This window comes from Pinus tabuliformis, chromosome 8 (genome assembly GCF_031772625.1).
Source record: "Pinus tabuliformis cultivar Carrire ecotype Pingquan chromosome 8, CPIR1, whole genome shotgun sequence".
Taxonomy (NCBI): Eukaryota; Viridiplantae; Streptophyta; class Pinopsida; order Pinales; family Pinaceae; genus Pinus; species Pinus tabuliformis.
Genome location: NC_142294.1, coordinates 1305458372 through 1305482778, shown reverse-complemented (window position 1 = coordinate 1305482778; position 24407 = coordinate 1305458372).

Genomic DNA, 24407 nt, shown 5'->3' with positions numbered 1-24407 from the left:
TGGATTGAAGCATAATCTTCTAAGTGTCAGCCAGATGTGTGATCAAAAAACCGAGGTTATTTTCAGATCGAATGGATGTCTTGTTCGTGATCTTGATACAGGTAAAACAGTTCTCAAAGGCAAAAGAACTCCAAATAATCTGTACATATTTGAAGAAGGACAACAACAATGCTATCTTAGCAAGGATGAAGAGCACTGGTTATGGCATCGAAGGTTGGGACATCTAAGCTTCTCACAAATAAGGAAAGCATGCAAATATCAGGCAGTTCGCGATCTCCCAGATATCAAAATTCCAGACAACACCATATGCAAATCTTGTCAGTTTGGAAAGCAAACCAGAACTAACTTTCCAGAGAAGGAAGGATCAGCTAGCTTGCCTCTTGAGCTAGTCCATACAGATGTATGTGGTCCATTTAGGAAAAGGACACCTCGAGGAGAAGAATATCTGATATTATTCATTGATGATTTCTCAAGGTTTGTTTGGTTAGGGCTTATGAAGCACAAAGATGAAGCATTCGAAAAATTCAAATCCTTCAAAGCATTGGCTGAAAATGAATCAGGACACAAAATTAAGTGCCTCAGATCTGACAGAGGTGGGGAGTTCACATCAAATGAATTTTTCGATTTCTGCGATGAACATGGGATAAGAAGAGAATTATCTACAGCTAGAACTCCTCAGCAAAATGGGGTTGTGGAAAGAATGAACAGAACTATCCAACAAATGGCTCGTGCTATGCTCGATGAATCAGGTACTCCTGCAACCTTCTGGGGTGAAGCTGCACATGCTGCTGTTATCATTCTTAACAAAACAAATGTCCGAGTAAACAGCACTCAAACACCTCATGAGCTTTGGAGTGGTAAAACTCCTTCCGTGAAGCATTTCAAAATCTTTGGGAGCAAATGTTATATTAAGAACACTGATGAGCAACTTGGCAAACTTGAACCTAGAGCAGATGAGGGCATTCTTCTTGGTTATTCTCCACATAGCAAAGCATACAAGTGCTACAATAAAAGACTTGGCAGAATTGTTGACAGTATTGATATAGTGGTTGATGAGAAGGGATATATTCCTAGGCAAGTTCATCATGAAGACATTGAAGAAGATGAAGGTTACTCTCAAAGGCGAAATGATGAAGAAGAAGAACCTCAAGAAGAAGAAGAATCTCAAGAAGAACCAGTGGAGCAGACAAGAATAGAAGAGAAGACTCCATCCAGATATGTCCAAAAGAATCATCCAGAAACTCAGATTGTGGGGCAGAAAGAAGCAGGAGTACAAACAAGAAGGACACTTGCAGAAGCTTCAAGCTACTTGGCTCTACTCTCCTCCATTGAACCACAAAATGTGAAAGAAGCATGCAAAGATGAATGTTGGGTCAAAGCAATGGATGAAGAACTTGAGCAAATCGAAAGGAACAACACTTGGGAATTAGTTCCTAGACCAAAAGATAAGAATGTAATAGGAACAAAATGGGTCTTCAAGAATAAGTTAAATGAAAATGGAGAAGTAATTAGAAACAAGGCCAGACTTGTTTGTAAAGGGTATGCACAGCAAGAAGGAATAGATTTTGAAGAGACCTTTGCTCCTGTGGCAAGACTAGAGGCCATCCGAATGTTCCTTGCTCTCTCAAGCTTTCAAAACTTCAAGGTATTTCAAATGGACGTAAAATCAGCCTTCCTGAATGGAGACTTAGAAGAAGAAGTATATATTGAGCAGCCAGATGGGTTCATTCTTGGAAATGATCCAAACCTTGTATGCAGATTGAAAAAGGCACTCTATGGGCTCAAACAAGCTCCAAGGGCTTGGTACTATCGGTTGGACAAATATCTTCACCAACAAGGCTTTTCAAAAGGATCAGCAGATAGCAATCTCTATATAAAAGTTGAAAATAACAAATTGCTAATTCTTGTTGTTTATGTAGATGATATTATTTTTGGCAGCAATGAAGAGACCATGAGTCAAAACTTTGCCTTGGTTATGCAGAAAGAATTCGAAATGTCACTTCTTGGAGAATTGACATATTTTCTTGGATTGCAAATCCAACAAAGTGAAGGAGGTATCTTCTTGTCTCAAACCAAATACCTCAAGCAGATCTTGAAGAAGTATGGCATGGAAGAGTCAAAGCCAGTATGTACACCCATGGTTACAGGATGCAGCCTCAGTGCAAATGATGAATCAGCAGCAGTCCACCAACCCACTTATAGATCCATGATTGGGAGTTTGCTTTATTTGACAGGTACTCGACCAGATATTACACATGCAGTAGGAATGGTTGGAAGATTTCAAGCCAACCCAAAGGAAACTCATCTTCAGGCAGTCAAAAGAATCTTCAAATATCTTCAAGGGACCCAAAACTATGGCTTATGGTATCCTAGAAATACTGATCTCACTCTTCATGCTTACACAGATGCAGATTGGGCTGGAAGTGTGGATGATAGGAAAAGCACAAGTGGAGGTGCTTTCTTCATGGGTTCCAGATTAGTATCTTGGTTCAGCAAGAAACAAAGTTCGATTGCCTTATCTACAGCTGAAGCAGAATATGTGGCTGCAGCATCTTGTTGCACACAACTTCTTTGGATGATGCAGACCTTGCAGGACTTTCAAATCACTTGCACTCCACCTGTCTCTATCTTATGTGATAATACAAGTGCAATCAGCATTTCAAAGAATCCTGTCATGCACTCAAAGACCAAGCACATACCAATCAAGTACCATTTTCTTCGGGAACAAGTGCTTGAGCAGAAGGTCAAGTTGGAGTATGTTCCTTCTAAAGAGCAAGTTGCTGATATTCTCACAAAACCACTGCCCAGGGAAACTTTTGAATATCTCAGACAAAAGCTGGGAGTAGTTGATGCTTCATCCTGTTGTTGAAGTTTGTTTGTTCTACAGAAAAGTTGGTATACGCAGGTTACGGAAGAGATATGTGCGTATACACGCGGATTCATGCTGGGTAAGTCGCGTGTATGCTGGACGCTTGTTGCAGAAAGAATATCCGCGTACATACGCTGTTTTGTACAGGATAAAACGCGTATATGAAGTTCTGAACAGCAAGGGAAAACTCTGAAGTTCTGAACAGCAATAGGAATGTCAGAATTCTTCAGGCACAATTTCAGGGAGTGCAACAGGCACAGGTTCAGGGGGAGCAGCTCAAAAGTCTCATAAAGCATTGTTGGCATTCAGATGTTTTGGTTGTTGGTTTCAGGAGAAGGAGCTCAGAAAGAAATTCTGGTTGCTGATCTAACAAGATGTTTAATCAGATGCTGCTGGTGTCTTTCCTAAGTCTTGGTCTAGATCTGTTGTCTCTATGTCATGTATCTCTCTTGTCATATCTCTTTTATGGTATCAAGGTCATGTAACGGCCTTTGTTGGTTTCCCCACTATGCCTGGGATGAATGCTGTAATATAATTGGTTGTTTCTGTTATGTCCCCTCTTGGTAGGGAGTATGGATGTATGTATTGAGTCTTTTGGTGATAGGAAGGTCCCTTATGGTGTATAAGGCTTGGTTCTTGTTGAAGAACATCTTTTGCAGATCTGGCCTTCGGTCAGGGGGAGCACAAGTCAGCACAGCCAAACAGAGATATCAGCATGTCCTCAGGGGGAGCACAGCCCTTTGCCCTTGATGTCAAAGGGGGAGAGTGACTTGGTGTGATGGTTGCCATCAAGTCCAAAGGGGGAGATTGTTGGCATTATGATTCAAGTGTTGTCCTTGATGGCAACTCACTCAGAGGATGGTACAGGTGCTCAGAGGTTGGTACAGGTGATGGCAACTTAATCAGAAGACAGATCTCAGTACAGCATACCAAGGAAGCTCATACACGCCGTTTCGTTAAGCCCAAGTCGCGTGTACACGCAAGTTCAATTCATAAAAAGCGCGTGTATGTGGAAAGGTTCCTTTGGTCCATGGTGGTTAGTCCTTGGAAGTTGTGCCTATGATTTCGGACCATTGTGTCTCGACGGGCGTGTCGATCCCTAGTTTTGAAGTTGATGGTATTGTGTTACTATGGTTTTGGCTCTTGGTATTGAGCTAGGCCTAAGACTATATAAGGAGAAGAAGATCATTAGGCAAAATCATCTTTCGACAAGGCTTGAATATCTAAGAGAGAAAGAGATCTGATATGCAGGTTCTGGGTTGCTTGATCTAAGCCAAGGAGAGATCACATCGGTTGATGGAAGACTAGATCTAAGGATAGATCGGGATCTAATGGTTTGAAATGCACTATCATGATATGGTTGATTATGCGTATTTCTAGATCTGCATATTGTCGCAATGTTACGTTTTGGATCTAACTAATGTCTGGTACAGCTGCAAATTGAGAAAGTTTATTTTTAGATCTGTACGCAGGTTGGCTTCGGTAAAAGAGCGTGTATACGCGGGTTTTGCTCATTGAAGTAGCGTATATCTTTTGAAGCTTGATTTTGGGTTTACAGTGGGGTTTGACTGTTATTGCAGAGTTCTGTAGTCTGCTCTGTGTTCTGGTAACTGGTGATTGACAGGGTTCAGTGGTTCAGTGATTCAAAGTTTGGTTGTTTTATGCTTCAATGATCTGTTGTGGAAATTGAATGATTTGTGGTCTTCAGATTGTAATGTTGTGCTTCAGGAATATCCAAGTCTGAAAATGTATGAAAAGTGATATCTGAAAGAAGGAAGATTGTAGGTCAGCACCTACGTACTAGTATCTTGGCTAGTACAAGAGCAAAGGGGGTTGGAGCTCCCTTCCAAGGAAGTTTGGAGAACGAGAGAAGGTTGAAGCCTTCTGCAGGTTGTAGCCTGCGTACTGGTATAAGGCTGCACCAGTACAAAAGATTGTAAACTGAAGTTTCATATTAAAGAAAGATAGAGACAACTTGCAGCAGGTGGTTTTCACCCACATTGGGTTTCCACCTTATATCTTGGTGTTCATGTGTGTGGCTTTTTATCTGTTCTGTTTTACTGCACATGTTTACTGTTAATGTGATGAATAATGTCCTGATGCACTTAATTGAAGAATAAGCTAACTAAATTGTGAGTTTTCTTCCTATACGCTGTTTTACTTCGTCACAGTAGCGTGTACACGCTGGTTCACTTAACTGAAGTAGCGTATATGTTTCTGAGCATTTAAAAGTTTGATTAATCAGATAATACTGATTCACCCCCCCTCTCAGTATTATTTCCAACAAACTCTTGCCTCTGTTGCATCCAGGTACACCAACAAGGATCCTTTGTCCAACTTGTCTGATAATATGCACATCACTGTCTTGAGTGCAGTTGGACCAACAACATATTTATGCATAGTGTATGTGATAATGTTCAAGTGTGTGCTAGTGACCATGCACATCAACTTGTTGAAATACATGTCCATCTACAGTCCAAATTTATTCTTGTCTTTGCTTCAGTGAGTGTGCCAATGGGTTGGATCGCATGCATGCACGTAATAGCATCCATGCTCCTGAACACCCTTGCATGTGATCAATGACACTGCTCACCCTTTCCAATCTGTGCCAACTATTGGGCTCGGTCTATAACCTTTATGGGTACAATTTCATCAGTTTGTGGATGTTGCGCCTCCTACTGTACCTATTCTTGTTGCAACTCCGTCTCTCATCTGTACAACTCTTGTTTTTTCGTGAGTTTTTACTTCAACACCTATAGCTCCTTCTCTGTTTCTCTCTCTTCCTTCGTGTGATCCTCCTGTCACACTATCACCTCATAGCCTCAATCTCCAAAGTTCCTTTCATCATAAATGGATCTTCTTGAACTTGAAACCTTTCTCCACCTCTATGCTGTCAACAACCTTCCTCTTGCATTTGATGCATGTGTGTGTGCTACCTTCTACTGTTGTTGATGGTGCCACTCATTGTGACGCCACTTCCATTTCATCTTGATATCATTTTCCATGAAAAACTTGATGTCTTCATAGATAGGCAAGTTCATAAACACTTGATCGACTCCATCCCTAGTTGTACTCTAAATGGTGTCTTTGACTCTTCTCTCTTAGAAGTCATTGTACCTATGCTGCTAAGAGGTAGACGAACACCTGAGATACCTGGAGACATAGAAACACTCATGGAAAGAAATCTCTTAGTCAAAAACCAAAACAAATTGGAGGGATTCCATGCAACATACCTGTGTGACTGTTTGTGAAGATTGTGCAATTTTCACTGGGAGGCTGGGAGACTAACTGCCAAAACTATGCAAGGCACACTCTGAGCTATCAGGAGGCTAACTGACTGTTGGAACTATGTAATGCACAATCCAACTTGGCCTGCTCAGGACTGAAACTACGTAATGCACAATTTCAGTCAGAAGTGACATGCAAGTCAACAAACTACATTGCACATTTTCTGGGGCTAGCAGGGCATTGCCTTCCAGAATTGTGCAATGAAAGCCCTGAGGTCAGTGCTGGGCCAGACTTACACAATTTTTGGAGGGAAGGTAGAACCTTAACTTCCAGAAATGTGAAATGCTAGCCAGGAAAGGAAAGGTGATACTAAGTGTAAAAAAGAGTGAATGATAATGCATGCAAAGAACAAGTATAGGATTCAAAAAATGGGAAAGCATGCATGTGTTTGAAGTGAGTCACCACGACAACTGTTGGTGCACAAATACTGTCATGCATGCGATAATAGTGAGATGCGAACAAAAACTGAAACACTGCTTCTACAAGCTAACATACATTAAACGATAGCAAGCGCTCACTAAAATCAAGTAGACATGACTTACACAAAATGAAACACAAAAAATGACAGAAACAAAACACAAGACATGAGAAGCAGACTCACCCTAAAATAGCTAAGTTGAAAGTGTCAAAGACTCTTGGATGAAATGTGGGATGTCAGAGCTATGAGGTCGATGTGAGGTTTGAGATATGCAGTGTCTAATTCATGAGTTTTGATAAGATCGAGGTTATGATACGCATGCCACAAATCTAGGAAAAAGTGACACTTGGCGAGAGGTTTCTAAAATGAGATTTGCATGTAACCTCTAGCTGCTAAGAATAGATCCATAGATCTAGGGATGAATTTTGCATACTTCCTTTTACTATATCAGGAAGAGTAGCCCATGCATGAAAATTAGTTTTTCTCAGTCCTGAAGGGAACCAGTCAACCTGAAGGCACATGCAACAACCTGCTTGACTGAGAGAGGAATTTGTGCAATATCTGAGAAGAACTGGGATGACCATCCCAGAGGGATTGTGTAATTTCTGGGAGGAGCAAGTGACTGCTACCCATAATTATGCAATTTTATATGAAGAGTTGGGCTCACTTTCCTTGAGGGATTGCACAATTTCTGGGAGGAGCAGGTGACTTTTGCCCAGAATTACGAAGTTTTTGGGCGAAACTGTAGTGCTGGCCAGATTGTGCAGTTTTTCCAAGGAATCATGTCTCACTGCTCTATGAAATTTTGGAGCTCAACAATCTGCCCAACTGATTTTCACAATTTATAGGCTGAGCTACAGTGTTGGGCCAGATTGTGCAATTTTCCCAAGGAAGACTGTCTGACTGCATTGTGCAATTCCTGAGCGTAGCAGGATGCCAAGCAGATTTGTGGAATTTCTGGAGGGAAGGGTTGGTTCCCCTCTAGAATTGTGCAATTTTATGAGGGATATGCTCAGCCAACAACTAGCCCAAGTCTAGAGTGGAAGCCTGTGAGGGGAGTGAAGCATACTAACATGGACAGGCTAGAAATCTGCTGAAAAACCAATGAAGCCTATGTACTTGATAGTGTAAGACATGCTGCTAAGGAGGGTTGGTAGGGAAGCTCCAAAATGAATCCAAGGAAAAAAAATTATGGTGGTCATAGCTGCTACAACACTTGGTAACACACTAGTAGAACTCCAGCTCTCTGAATGGACCTTGTTCATGAAAAGCAAGTCTAACACCTCCAAAAGTATTGTTTAGTTCTCTGTTCGTCTTGGCTTCCACACTTTCTTGATTTTAAGATGTAGCATCTGCCAAGCTCTTGGTCGGTTGACACACATTCCAAGCCTAGCCAACATAGTTGTTTCGATTGGGATGAGGGTTATATTAGTGCACATGCCATATAATAGTCAGAGTTTAATTTTTCATCTCTGGGGTTGCTCCGCTGCCAGCAGGCCTAGACAGTGCCCCTGTGGAGTCACGCAGGAACACAAGCATCCTTTCGCTACTAGCGAGCTTGGTCAGTACCTCAACGAAGTTACTTGAGTCATCTCTCTGCGGAGGAATCATTTCTCTTCTTTCGCCTTATTCATTTTCATTTCTTTGAATTTTTTTCATATTGTCACTTTTTCATTTTCATTTTCATAATTGTGTATGGCACTTATTCATTTCAAAGGCAGAAGAGGTTGTTTCTTCAAAGAAGTACTTTATATATACCTCTTACATTCCTGTTAAGATTTCTCCCCTCACCTTACTCTACTTGACTGAGCTGACAAGGATTAACCCAAAAAAAACTGACTAGAGTAAGTGATACTGGTTAGCACGCAAGCGTTGTGTTTTCAACAAGGTTCAATTGAAACAGTACGTACTTTCCATTGACTTATCATGGACTGAAGATAACATGTGCTTCATACAAAGACAAGATGACAGATAACCAAGTATTGATAACTACACAAGTCCTCTTGTAATTTACCCAGCTTGTTTCAAAAGTCGAACACAGTTTCATACGAAACTATCCTATGAACATAAACAAGCGAACAATCACAAAACAAAGTAGAAGCAGAAGTAAATGTGTAAGAAAAGTGAGTAAGAAAATAAGAAATAAAGAAAACAAACATGAAAGGTAAGAAGCAAACATGCATGCAAGCAAACAAACCAAAAGAAAACACTACTCCTACTCCTAAGCTAACGATGCATGGGTCTGCTTATGTAAAGTAATACTTCCAATGCAACCATCGACGCATTAGTTGGTCCATGTTGGTGAAGGTATGGCTCGCCAACAACACAATAGTGTGAACTAGAAAACATGAAAGATATAACAATGAAGATAAACACACTTTGAGTTTAAAAGCATCCACAAAACATAAGTGAGTGAAAGTGCATGAGATGCTCTCTGTGGACTTGCCATGGTGTTGTGCTACAGTGTGTGCAGATGTTAAGTGTACGCATTCTCTTGACTGTGACATGCAAGAAAATGTGAGAAAGGTATACCACTTATGTTCCACGAGTTGCTTACTGTGTAAGATTCCCCTAATGCATGAGTGATGGGATTGTGTAGTTCAAGTGGAGGAAGGAAAATCTGGGTGTTTGGTTGATCTTCAATTCAAGATAGAGAGTGATGAGGAGCCTTCCGTGTTTCAAAAATTTCCTGATCGGAAGTGAGACCAACCTGAGGATAGCAAGGGCCTAACATAACCATCCTTTCGGGCTGAAGTGCCTCAACAACTTACGGGGTTTTAACTTCGTCGATAGGTATTCTTTGTGCACTAAGATGTCTTTCTAAAGGAAATATTAATCCCTACATTAATTGTGAACCCAAGGCAAGTCTTTTTATTTCAAGAGTGTCAGCACTATATATGCAGTGAATTGAGAGGTTAACTAATAAAAAATTGTTGCAATTTCTAATGACTATCTTCTTCAAACTCAATCCAAACAACTCTGAAAGAAGTAACTCTGAAATAAATTCATAACACACTCGACAATTCTACTTAACCTATCATGAAAGCAAATGGATCTGAATACAACTTATAAAGAATGACGCTTGGCAATCTTAGATAGAATTGAAGCTAACTCGCTCACTCATGAAAGATAACTGTGACAATTGACAATAATGGTAATTGAACAACAAATCTTAATTGAACAACAAATCTGATTTGAACAACAAATCTGAATTGAACAACAATTCCGAATTAAATGATAAATTTGAATTGAACAACAAATGATATTGGAATAACAAACGATATCTGAATAGAAAATGACTGTAGAAGCATAAATCGATCAATTCTATCTCTGAAATCTATGATAACATTACTTGAAATGAATAACGATATGAGATGGAACTAGCATAACCAATTCAATCAAAAGTATTACTCACATGTAACACATGGATCAATATGCATCTTGAATGAACAACAAAAGAAAACTGAATCGACAATCCTTACGATAATAAAAAGAAATATTAAGTTAACCTTAACAAGAAATAAAGAATAAAATAGAAAATATTATGACACAGGTGAAGTAGTAGATATTCTCTTGACTAGGCCCAGAGTTGCTAAAAGTCTCCGCTAAGAGATACTCAGAATATAAGTATGAGTTAAACACGGTCTTTCTTCATTAAAACAAGTAACCAGTTACAACATCCAAGATAACAATATTATATGTCCAAAAGAATAATTACAAACTGTGAAATTATGAACTCCCTACAGTTTTTCCTTTTGGCCTTATACATTACATTTAGAAAGTAAATAGATAAAAGAAAATCCTGAGGATTAGGGGATCCTGAGGATTTCACTATACTTGATCTGATTTTGTCATAAAATAGTCATTGGTTTGCCTGGTCTTTCATTATCCTGCCTTGGCTCTGGCATTGTCGCTTTCCCTTATGAGATGCTATCGTTCTGTCGATTGAGCAACTATCGATCAATTCACATCTTCTACACATAAAGATAGTAAAATTCAATTTTTCCTGCTTAGATTCATCTAATTTGTTATTGATTACTTCTACTCGACTTTAGCTATTATTTCCTCTACTTTTATTCATAAATAGAGATAATCATGTGAACATGAGTGCTAAATAAAGCTATTACCAAGGAGAAAATATACCTTTTTCTTGACCCAACATACTACCCAGCTTACTTTGTTGCATGACCTCATGCAATTAAATGGTTTAGGTGGAGCTGAGTTAGGGAATAGGGAGGATATACCTCCTCCTTATAAACTCTAAAGCGGTTTTTCCTCTTAAGTACAAAAAAATCCTGGTTAACTTCTTGATCCATCAAGTTGTAGTCACTGCAATACTTATCTAGAACATACCATATGATTGGATTTCTATATCGACATCCTATCCTTTCAGGCCCCATGATTAAGACCATGTTACTATACTTATGGAAATGAGAGGAGGTAGCTTTAAAGTTCTGGCATCCAAATGGTTCTTGGTTTCTAACAGTAGTGTTGGAGACCTTCCACCTTTATCTGGCTGCAGACAAGGCTTCCTCCTTAATATCTTGGAAGTACTCCTTTCTATCTTATATAATATCTATGTGAAATGGCCCCAATTGGCCCACAACACCATCTCGCTTCATGAATTGCTTGTGCTTGATAGAGAGATGCATGGGTTTTATAAGTTCCCCTCTAACCCATAGGTCGATTCCATATTCATGCTTTCTAAAAGTATTGTGAGCCTTGGCCCACTTGAGTTGGTTAGTAGCAAAAGAGAGAAATGCCTGGAATTGGACATCCCCTATAAAGGGGTCAGGGTTGTTGTCTCCATCATCTTCCAGAAAGAAATTATGCATATAAAGTTCATGGAGGGGGCATTGTACCTGCTCATTCTGTTCTCTGAAGCAATTGAAAAAGTCTAGGGTAGTTTTGATTTCCACAAACTTCCTAGCCTTAACATCTTTGATTTTTAGTGGGAGGTAACTTTCCAGGAGGAACAATGCATAATTTGTAGCAGGGGCTTTACATGACAGGGTGTCTGAATAAAGAGAGTAGGAAGTCTGCAACTGCTCTTTAGCCTTCTGTAATTTGTCCTATTCTTTCTCAATCTTTTTCTATTCAACCTTGTACTGAGCGAAGGTCTCATCCTCAGTCACTGTGAGTGCCTCAAACTTTTTCCTTAATTCTTGATGTATACATAGGGGAACTACCTCGTCCTTGTGTTGAGTTAATTCCTACTGAACCTTCAATAGCTCATTCTGTAGCCTCCTAATAAATTCCTCCCTTAATAAGGGAATGTAAGCAGGTGTATCCTCTATTAGGCTTCATTATCTTGTGTCTCCATAGGCTCAGTTTGGAAAATAGCCTCGACTGCTTCTTGAGTTATGCAATAATCAATTGGGATGATTTCTTCAGCATCAGTCTAAACGTCAATGTTCATAGTAGGGTAGTCCATTTGGGTCTCCTGCAGAAAAACACAGGGGTCTTCAGTCTGCATTTCAGTGTCCTCTACAAGACATGGCTCTATTTTAGTTTCATGCTTGTGTGGTATTGTGTCAGCATCAAGCAGGGTTGCAATTGGAAGTGTATCTCTCGATGGAGCTTCACCTTCTAGTTCTTCTTCTTCATGAATTTTTCTCTCAGGAGACCCCAATAAAATGGTGTCTCCTAAGCAGTTATTGTTCTCTAGGTTTTCTTCCAGATAGGCCTCGTCCTTAGGGGACTTAGAAAAAATAATATTTCCTAGTTGATTTTCGTCTCCCAAGGTTCCATTTTCAGTATTTTCTTTAGCTGGGGAGTCCATTGGATCAGTATATATTGTCTGATTTTATTCTCTAATAGCTTCCTCTTCATGCATCTCAGCCTCAAGGGGTTTTTCCACAGAAGGGATTGGTTCTCTCTGTTCTTCCAAGAAATTAGTAAATGATAGGGTTTGATCACAACCACGACTATTAGTAGAGGCAGATTGGTTGGGGGTATAATTATGTCCTTCAATATTCTCAGATTGTTTTCTTCCCTCGCTAAACATCCCCATGTTTTCCAATACCCTAACCACCTCTTCCTCATAGTCTTGCAAAGGGGTATTCTACGGACTTGGAGGTGGTCTGAGCGATGGTCTGACCTCATTTGTTTGAATTGGGGTATGTCACCAAGACTTCACCCGCACAGAGCACCAACTTTTTGCTGGGTTCAAGGTCACAGAGGAAATTTTCCTCTTCAGTGTCCTTCTTGGACCTGGGGTTCTAGGCCCTTGCTATTATATTACTGGGTTTTCTGGAGGTTGGGCTAGAGTAGGATTTACAATATTATCCCAAGTTAGCTGCTGCTGGGCCAGTCCGTGAATGATAAGCAATTTGATCAGTCCATGATGACTGATGATGATGTGTGGGTCCTTAGCTTTCCTAACTCGTTGAGTGACATCATGCAATAGAGAATTAAAATAAAATGGCAAATTAATTGAAATTTTCTATTTTAGGATGGATAACAATTTGAGTTGATAGGGCTTTACCACATCCTGTCGATCATTGCATGTGATGTACCGTTGCACAATGACTACCAATTCCTGCCATGGCTATCTTAACGTTGAAGGATGAATCCCTTTCCCTGTTCAAGCTAATTTCTCACCCGGGTCTTGGAACACTGTGACCACATTGTGCAGAAGGATGTGCTTATCTGTCCACTTTGTTCCCTCAACCAGAAGTCCAGTGACTTCGGCTATGATTGCTTCAAAGACCGTTGTATCCCTACCTCTTACTATGGTGCCGTCATTCTGCAAATTCTGCAAGAATTCGAGTGTCATTTCTTCGTGAAATCCTTGTAATTTATTTAGATATTGTAGCCAGCCTGTGTTCTAGAATTGCACAAGCCTGGTCCAATACCATGAGTATCGTGGGTTCATTTCGAATAGTGCTACCTCCCATGGTTGTTGTGTTCATATGATTAGTTCTCTTGCATGGATTTCTCTTGCACTTTCGCAATTTCGAACAATAAAAAAGATTGTTAAATAAATTAAGAGGAAAATGACGTTGATTTGGGAATTAACAACATATACAGTTAATTCATTTGTCTCATCAACCATATTTGATGCAGGCTCACAATCAATTCGCATGCCATCCATAATGGTCGCAATTGTTTCTCCACTTGGAAATACCTTGATAATTATTACGCATACCTAATCATCACACAGTCCGTACCTAGAAATCAATTTAATAATTATCATTCAATTATCCATAATTGTCAGTCACGTTGTTCATACACAAACCATCCCCCCTCCAATGGGAAAAGGATGTCCACGTCCGCCAAGCATGTGAAAAGCAAGTGCATTAATTGATAATTCATAAATGCAGACAACCAATCCATAAAAGCGGTGAAATTTATGACAAAGAAATTAAAGAAATTCATGTATCAGAGGTAAAAATGGCCGAAAAAAATAAAAACAGATATCTAAATTATTATGTGAAAAGATTTTCACCTTAAGCGGTATTAGTAATAAATGCATAATTGGCGGTAAGTAGTAATGATTGTCATAAAGTGATTAGACAAATATAATATAAAGAATATACAACATAAATTACCATGCATCTTGGCTTGCAAGAGTGTTGTTCAAATGGGAAATCTCCTTGGACATGAATCCATAGGTGGCAATATAATAGAGAGCATTTGGTAGTGTAAGATAATACTCCAATACCATAAGAGAGCCATTGCTACCACCGGGTGTTCATGGCCTCGAGAGGGTTGCTTTTTAACCCAAAAAATGAGCCAGAGTCCTCCTTTTAGTATGTAGATGATTCTTCTTTTCCTGCCATAAAGAGGCCACTATGCTGGCATGGTGACTAGATGATCATAGTGCCATTCACCAAGATATAAAAGAATGATCAGGATGGCTCATGATGAGACCCTCTGTCCTTCTGACAATTTTTAATCATCAAGAAGATCATTACCTAGGTTTCGTGGCCAAAAATAGAATGTCACATGTTACATATTTATGATCATGGTAGGCTAACTCATGATGAGACCCCCTATCCTCTTTAAGACAATGTTCATTTCATTTTCATATTTCTTTATTTTCATTTTTTTATCTTTTGATGTTTTTATAAAAAGAGGGAGGCTCATTTTCTCCTTAAGAGTCAAGGATGGTGTAAGAAGTAAAAGATATGCCAAGGAAAGTTTATACTTTTACCCCCATCTCATCATATCAAAGGGATTTGTGCATTTGAAAGTGTGGTAAATAAGCCAACATGGTTTGAAAATAATGAATCAGTTTATGATGTGTCCAAAAAGAAAGATGTCTAGCCAGTCATTATAAAGATGCACCATATCATATTTTGAATAAAGATAACCATCAAGAGGCTTCATAGATCATAATAGTGTTGACATTACTGTTTTTCTTTATGTTATGCACAAATCCACTCAGATGGTGTTTATTCAAAACATAAAAGAAAAAATGAAGATGGCACAATGATCGATAATGAACCAATAAAAGAAATCATAGCTCGTCCTATAATAAGAAAAAAAATGCTATTGAATTAATTGAGCAATGATCATTCAATCATTTGAACAAAAAAATCGATAAGAAAACAAAATTGTTGTTCAATTGATTGAACAAAAAAATCGAAAGGAAAACATGCAAAAGTGTTGTTCAAATGATTGAACAAAAATCATTCAATCGTTTGAACGACAAATATCAATAAGAAAAAATGCAAAAGTGTTGTTCAATTGATTGAACAACAATCGTTCAATCATATGAACAACAAAAATTGAAAAAAATAAAAACTCAAAAGTTTTGTTCAATCGATTGAACAATAATCGTTCAATCATTTGAACATAAAAAATTGAAAGAAAAAACATTCAAAATTGTTGTTCACTCGATTTAACATCAAGTGTTCAATCCTCTGAACAACAAGAATTGGAAAATAACAAGTGCATAAGTGTTGTTCAATCGATTGAACAAAAAACATTCAATTGTTTGAAGGACAAATATTAGTAAAGAAAAATGCAAAAGTGTTATTCAATCGATTGAACAATAATCATTCAATTGTTTGAACAACAAAAATTGAAGAAATGAAAAGCACAAAAGTGTTGTTCAATCGATTGAACAACAATCATTCAATTATTTGAATATCAAAATTAAAAATGCAAAGTGTTGTTCAATCGATTGAACAACAATTGTTCAATCGATTAAATAACAATCATTCAATCATTTGAACATCAAAATCAAAAAATTCGCAAAAGTTTTGTTCAATCCATTGAACAACAATCGTTTAATTGTTTGAACAACAAAATAAAAAATGCAAAAGTGTTGTTCAATCAATTGAACAACAATCGTTCAATCGTTTGAACAATGAAAATAAAATAAAAAAACACAAAAGTGTTGTTCAATTGATTAAATAACAATCATTCAATCATTTGAACAGAAAAATAAAAAATGCAAAAGTGTTATTCAATCAATTGAACACCAATCATTTAATCGTTTGAAAAGGAAAATCAAAAACGCAAAACTGTTGTTCAATCGATTGAACAACAACCGTTCAATCGTTTGAACAACGAAAATTGAAAAAACGCAAAAGTGTTGTTCAATTGATTGAATAACAATCGTTCAATCATTTGAACATAAAAATAAAAAACACAAAAGTGATGTTCAATCTATTGAACAACAACTGTTCAATCGTTTGAACAACAAAATAAAAAATGCAAAAGTGTTGTTCAATTGATTGAACAACAATCATTCAATCGTTTGAACAACAAATATCAACAAAAAACGTAGAAGTGTTGTTCAATCGATTGAACAAAAATAATTCAATCATTTGAACAACAAAATCGAATATGTAAAAATGCAAAAATGATGTTCAATTGATTGAACAAAAATTTTCACACAAAAGAATAAACGTTTTTTAATTGATTGAAGAACAATACTCAAGCGAAAATAAGTGTTGTTCAATTGACTGAATGACAATTCTTACACACAAAAATAAGTGTTGTTCAATTGATTGAACAACAATTGTTCAATCAACTGAACAACGATGCACACATAAAAATAAGTGGTGTTCAATTGATTCAACAAAAATCGTTCAATCGATTGAATAATACTTACCAAGCACTTAAAACAAGAAAAATCCTCATATTTACATGGTGATACCTAACTGAATTACAATCAATCAAAAATAATATATACATTATTTACAATTTAAAAAAATCTCAGTTTTTTGAAAGAAAACCTGTAGGGTCATCACTCTCTGTAGCTAAGATTTGCATGGAGGGGCCTCGCATACCTGGTGGCAGAAAGACTCCTTGGTGAGTGGTTTTTGGTAGAGACACACCCAATGCCCATTCACCTTAAAAGAATGGCCCGACCTGTCAATGGTAGTCAAAGTAAGAGTGCCATTGTCATGTGCTTCTTGAATCTCATAAGAGCCGAGTCATCTTGTTTTCAACTTGCTCGAAAAATCCTGGAATGTGGATTCGTAAAGGAGTGCCTAATTCCATTTTTGAAATGTCTTATTTTTTATTAGGATGCCATGCCACTTTTCCCTTTGTTGTTGAATAATTGCAGTCCATTGCAAAGCTAGCAGTCGAGCTTCATCTAGTTCGTTGACTTGTTGAAGTCTCTTGGTTTGGGCTTCTGTTAAATACAACCCCACTTCCTAAGCCATTCTTAGAGTCTTTATTTCGAATTCGATCAGAAAATTAGGTTCTTTGCTGAACACGAGTTGATACGAAGAGTATCCAATAGTATTCATCCAAGTCATGTGATAGGCCCACAAGGCCTCTAGCAGTCTAACATCCTAGTCTCACCAATGTGTTGAGACTATTTTGGTCAGAATCGATTCAATGACCTTATTGGTGCTTTCGACCTGCTCGTTCGCCTATGGGTGATATAGGGATGTGATCCTATGTGTAATGTGATGGTTTCTGAGAGTGGTAGTAATCTTTTGTCCTACAAATTTCCCTCCCCCACCTGTTATCACATCCTGTGGTAAACCATACTGCACAAATAGTCCAAAGAGGAAGTTAATCACGACTTCCTTTGTAGCTCTTGGTAAATCTATCGTATCCACCAATTTCGTCACATAATATGTGGTAACCAATATGTAGGCTTTCTGATTTGGTAGTGGATGGAATGGGCCAATGAAGTCCAATGCCCATCGTTCGAAGGGTTCTATGAATACTTGGGGTTGCAGCGACATTTCATCAGCTTGGCCAGGTCGGCCCATCCTTTGGTAGCTATCACAAGCTTGGGCATACTTCTTAGCAACTTTAAAAATAGTGGGCCAATAATAGCCCATCTATAATACCTTATGCCCTGTCCTTCGATCTGCTAAGTGTCCTCTACAGGGCTCGTCATGGCAAGTTTTCAGGATGTCATAAATATCATCCTCGCAAATGCATCTGTGTATAGACATATCAGACCTTGTGTGAAAAAGATATCTACCAATCCAAGAGAATCAGGCATTGCGCTGAATGATCTATTTCCTCTACCTCGCTGTCAAATGCCTAGGAAACTTCCCTACTACCAAATAATTTGCCACATCTGCATACCATGGTGTCTTGACTGTCACGACAAACAAATGTTGATCTAGTAATTGGTCATTTGCTGCCAGTGGATCATTTATCTCTGAGATTCGAGACATAAAATCACCAACTGGGTTTTCCTTCCCCAGACGATCCATGATAGTAATGTCAAATTCCTGCAAAAGAAATAGCCAATGAGTCACTCGACCATTTGTGATAGGTTTGTTAGATAAATACCGAATGGAAGAGTGATCAATATATAGAAAAACTTTGTAGCCAATTATGTAATGTCTAACTTTGTTTATTGCATAAATAACAGCTAAGAATTATTTTTCTATTATCGTATAATTAAGTTCTACAGGAGTAAGATTTTCGCTAATATAATATATAACATAAGGCTTCTTGTCCTCTTCTTGGTCGAGGATCATGCCTATAGCTCCATCCGATGTGTCTATGGATATGTGAAAAGGAAGATCCCAGTTTGGTCCACGTAATACAATGCCATTGATACTAGCTTCTTTAAACCTATAAAATACGTGTCACATATTTTAGACCATTTGAAATCAACATTTCTAGTTAAAGCATATAAAGGTGCAACAATTTGTGAAAAGTTTTTAGTAAACCTGTGATAATAACCTGCATATCCTAGGAAACTATGTACCTCAGTTTGAATACAGGGTGTAGGCAATAAAAGAATTACCTATATCTTTGTTGGATCTACCTATATCCCTGCTGTAGAAATATAATGTCCCAAGATTACACCTTTGGTCATCATCATGTGACAATTGACATTGCTTAAACATAACCTACTAGCAATGCATAATTCTAAGACCTTTTCTAATGTTTGCAGTGCTTGATCAAAGTCATCCCCATATGGAGTAAAGTCATCCATATATACCTCAAGTCCTTCATTTATTAGGTCGGCAAAAATGTTAAGTATAGCTCTTTGAAACATGGCTGGGGCATTGCATAAACCAAACGGTAATACTCTGTAAGTGAACGTACCCGAAGGACAGGTGAAGGTTGTTTTGTCTTGGTCTTCACAGGTGACCTGAATCTGATTATAGCCACTGAAGCCATCTAGGAAGGAAAAGAATTTCTTCCCTGCCAAGGTATCAAGGACTTGATCGATAAATGGGAGAGAAAAATGATCTTTTTGTGTTTCCTTGTTCAGTTCCCAGCAATCTACACAGATACGCCACTTCCCATTTTTCTTGAGAATGACCACTAATGGAGAAACCCATTTGCTATCTGAAATAGGATAAATGAAATTCACATCCAACAACTTCTGTAATTCTTCTTTCACAATATCTTTAAGGTGCATATTCAATCTCCGCTAAGGTTGCTGGATAAGTTGAGCATCCTTCTTGGTATAGATGTGATGTGTGCACAACTATGGATCTATACCCTTCATATTGGGATAATTCCAATAAAAATCCCCATTATATTTTTGGAGGACCTGAATGAGATTTTGTTGTTGATCACAGTCCAAGCTATCATTAATGTTTAAAACTTTCCCTGGTTCAATTTCCACCACTTGTTGTTATGAACAACAGTCGTCTGGATGTGTTGATCATCGGTATCCTTCAATGGATCTTCCAAGGCTTCATTATCAAGAATTTCTTTCAACATTTGACACTTTACATTGCTCACATTAGTTCGCTGATTGATGAAATTGTTGAACGTCATCTTTAGTCTGATCTTTGAATTCTAGTGACTCTGCTACTGTGAGTGGTGAATAGATGCTTTCTTCTAGGTATGCTGGTGGTTCTTCACATATTTTTACAATGGGAAGACTTGGTTTGGTAGCATGATATAAAACAAGATTTTTTACAACATCCCCCTTTGCAATAGTCATGCTTCCCTCCCAATAGCCTATATATACATCAACTGTCACCAACTAAGGTCGGCCTAGTATCAAAGTGTGCACATCCAATCGACTCTTCAGGTTTATAACAAGAAAATCTACTGGATATTCCCATGAATTAATAGAAACCATAATATCTTGTAGATTTCCTTCTGGCCTTACCCCCGAATGATCAACAAGTTATAGTAAGGTGGTGTTTGGTTCCAAGGCTGTAATACGAAGTGCTTTACAGGTTTCTGCTATTAAAATATTAATGGCAACACCGAGATCAACTAGTGTATTGGGAAAAGAGTATCCATATATCTGAACTGTCACTATGGGATTCCTAGGATCTTCATACTTTATTAGAGTTTCCCCTCCCAAAAGTAAAGCAGATAAGGTTCCCACAACATGAATGGTGGGTGAATTTTTTTCATTCCTCACAGACTTCTTTACACATAACTCTTTAATTGTTTTAGCATAGATGGGAATGTCCTGAATGGCCTAGAGGAGCGGAATTTTTACACAAAGATTTTTTAGTTCCCCTACAAGATAAAATTATGGGTAAAAAATAGGCTTAGGTATTGTTAACCTTTAGGGGAATGAGGGAGAAGTGACTATGAGTTCCTCTGGATCTTTCTACTTATCTATCTCTTCTCCTTATTTCATTTCAGTATCAATTACAGGTGGTGGTATATGTACAAGTGGTGTTTCGATCTCAATTGATGGTTGATCCCTATTTTCCTCAGGGGTGATGATACATATTGACCTCAATCTAAGTTCATTACATTCTTTTTTCTCAATCTCATAGTCCGAGCTTTCAACAATTTTCACCAGCTGGACCAGTCTATTATTGGGATTCAGATTTGGTTGGGCTGACAGTTGAGGGCACAAAAGAGACTAAGGATTTTGTTGTAATGGATAAGGAGCTGACAATGCGGGTTGAGGTTGAGGACCTATCCCCATAGGAGTGTTGGATATTCCCAAAGGTCGCTGCCATTTTTTAGACTAATTCAGATTTTGAGAAGTGGAGGCAAGCCACTGGGATTGATAGGGATTGACTTGCCAAATAGGAGTAAAAGGAGAATTTGGCCAACCATTACCTAGAAAGGATTGAGTTGACCATGGTTTCATAGGGAATGGATGAAGTTTCCAATTTTAGTAGTGTGATTCGCCTTGCCATGCTACCCTAGGGTTTTGGTTGCTAATTAAACTATGAAGAAGGAAAGAACTGGGATGCATCTTGTGACATACTTGGAGGTTTGGCCTACCATTGTCGACACTAGTTAATTAGATATACTGGCTCTGTCTCTTCTTCTACTTCCTTGAACACTGATTTCAACCCTGGGATTGATGGATATTGTTCAGTGGCATGATCCTTGGTATAGATAGCACATGTTTAAACCATCTCTAATGGACACTCCCATTGGTTGTGCTTCTTCTGACAACATGGGAAGAAAATGACCAAGTTTTGTTCTACTAAAGCTTGTCTTTGTTTAGCCTGTAGGACATCCAACTGCGTTGTGAGGGTGCCCAAGATGTCCATTTTGAAATCTTCCAGGAGGTTACCAATTTCCACTCATGTTACGCCTCCACTGTGTGGATTGCTTCCCTTGCTCATGGGATCTCAGCATGCCGCTCCTGTGCGTGAGCTTCCTCACGAACACCTAATACATAAGCGAATAATTTCATCATAATATTCCTGAGAAATATCTCCTTCCCCCATTAAATTTAGAGTTTATAACCACTCCTCTTTCATTCCTTTAATTAAGATAACTCTTAGGACTTGTTTTGGTAGGGTGGCGTGTGGAGATTTGTGCAAGTTATAATGAAACCGTTCAATGTATTCTTCTAGAGTTTCATTATCCTTTGTAGCCATCTAAAAGGTTTCATCCTTTAGCTCCCTAGTCTTGCAAAAGTCCTGGTATCTTGTGATGAAGGAGGTTTTCAGATCATCCCAAGAATTAATAGTACATCCACCCAGACCCATGAACCATCTTAAATCTGCTCCTTTCAAAGTAGAAGGGAATAGTTTTAGCTTTTGTGGTTCAGTGGTGTAGTCATACCCTCTATAGAGGACATCTAATTCGAACAGGACGGCATCAGGATCCTCTATGATCATCCCATGAAAATTTGGTATGCTCTGTAGAGGAATAACCTTCATGGGGGCATTGGCCACTTAGTCGAATATGGGGTATTCCAATGTTGAGGTTTGACCTTGAGGTGGTTGATTTTCCATTTGGTCAAATATGTGACAATACTCTTTAGGGATTTCATGGGGTGCTTTTTGATTAAGCAGAGGATTAACAACCTGATATGGCTTTGCAGCACTGCCTATATCTAGGATCATAGGAGACCCCTGTTCAGATAGCTGAGGTCATGCCTTAGCAGTTCCACTGGTTTCTCCTTCTCCTTCTCTTAAATTACATGATTTTCCCTCTTGTAGAGGATAAAATGTCAGCTTACTGTAGCTTGAAGACTCTGTTCAGATCCTCCAATTTGGCTTTGAATCTCAGCATAAGCTATAGATGGTAGCTTGCTGCTTGAGGGATCACGATAGGACTTTTTCCAGATACAACTCGGAATCTTACCGATGCTTGAGACTCTTCTTTTCTCACAATTTTGTCTATAAAGGTCGTTCTCCCAAGGTTCATTGATCCCTTGGGTTTTGTGGATTTTGAAGGGGGATTTTGTTATTTTTCTATATTTCTATTCCTAGTCATTCATAAAAACCAATTCCTATTTAACCTCTAAGTTTTTGTTGAAAAGCGGGTTGGTAAGCAAGCACTTTACTTGCTAGGTACGCAGGTTCTTACCTCACGTTTTTAAAACCCAATTATTTTGCAACAAGATGAAAAGGAAATCACTTTGGAACACTATCCCCGACAATGACGCCAAAATGTTGGTGCACTAAGATGTCTTTTTATAGGCAATCTTAATCCCTATATTAATTGTCAACCCAAGGCAAGTCTTTTTATCTCAAGAGTGTCGGCACTATATATGCAGTGAATTCAGAGGTTAACTAATAACAAATCATTGCAATTTCTAATGACTATCTTCTTCAAACCCAATCCAAACAACTCTGAAAGAAGTAACTCTGAAAGAAATTCATAGCACACTCTGCAATTCTACTTAACCTATCATGAAAGAAAATGGATCTGAATACAACTTATAAAGAATCATGCTTGGTAGTGTTAAATAGGATTGAAGATAACTCGCTCACTCATGAAAGATAACTGTAACAATTGATGACAATGGTAATTGAACAACAAATCCTTATTGAACAACAAATCCAAATTGAACAACAATTCCGAATTGAACGAAAAATCTGAATTGAACAACAAATGATACTAGAATAATAAACGGTATCTAAATAGCAAATGACGGTAGAAGCATAAAGAGATCAATTCTATCTCTGAAATCTATGATAACATTACTTGAAATGAACAATGATCTGAGCTGGAACTAACATAACCAATTCAATCAAAAGGATTACTCACATATAACACACAGATCAATATGAATCTCAAACGAACAACAAAAGAAAACTGAATTGACAATCCTTACGATAATCAAAAGTAATATTAACTTAACATTGACAAGAAATAAAGAATAAAATAGAAAATATTATGACACAAGTGAAGCAGTATATCTTCTCTTGACTAGGCCTAGAGTCGCAAGAAGTCTCTGCTGAGAGATACTCATAATATAAGTATGAGTTAAACGCAATCTTTCTTCATTAAAAGCAAGTAACCAAGTTACAACATCCAAGATAACAGTATTATATGTCAAAAAGAATAAATACGAACTGTGAAATTATGAACTCCCTACAGTTTTTCCTTTAGACCTTATAAATTACATTTAGAAAGTAAATAGATAAAAGCAAATCCTCAGGATCCAGGGATCCTGAGGATTTCGCTATACTTGATTTGATTCTGTCATAAAATAGTCACTGGTTTGCCCAGCCTTCCGCTATCCTACCTTGCCTCTAACACTGTCGCTTTCCCTTATGAGATGTTGTTGTTCTATTGATTGAGAAGTTATCGATCAATTCATGTCTTTTGCACATAAAGATAGTAAAAATCAATTTTTCCTACTTAGATTCATCTAACTTGTTACTGATTATTTCTACTCATCTTTAGCTATTATTTCCTCTACTTTTATTCATATACAGAGTTAATCATGTGAGGATGAGTGCTAAATAAAGCTATTACCAAGGAGAAAGCATACCTTTCTCTTGACCCAGTAGGTAGATCATTGGAGACCAGTGGCTTAGATGGATTAACAGCGAGTGAATTAACATCGTGATCAAATGAAGAAGTACAGAGATAACGACAGCCACAATAAAAAAATTTGGGATGTTTGTCAGCATCCTTATGATTTGATGAATCGTGCAGAGGGGTAGATGAGAAGCAAGGATGTTCACCCTATGTTTTTTCAGAAATGATAGATGACATATTGGACAAATTTTCAGAGGAAGATGTGTCATCTCCACAATG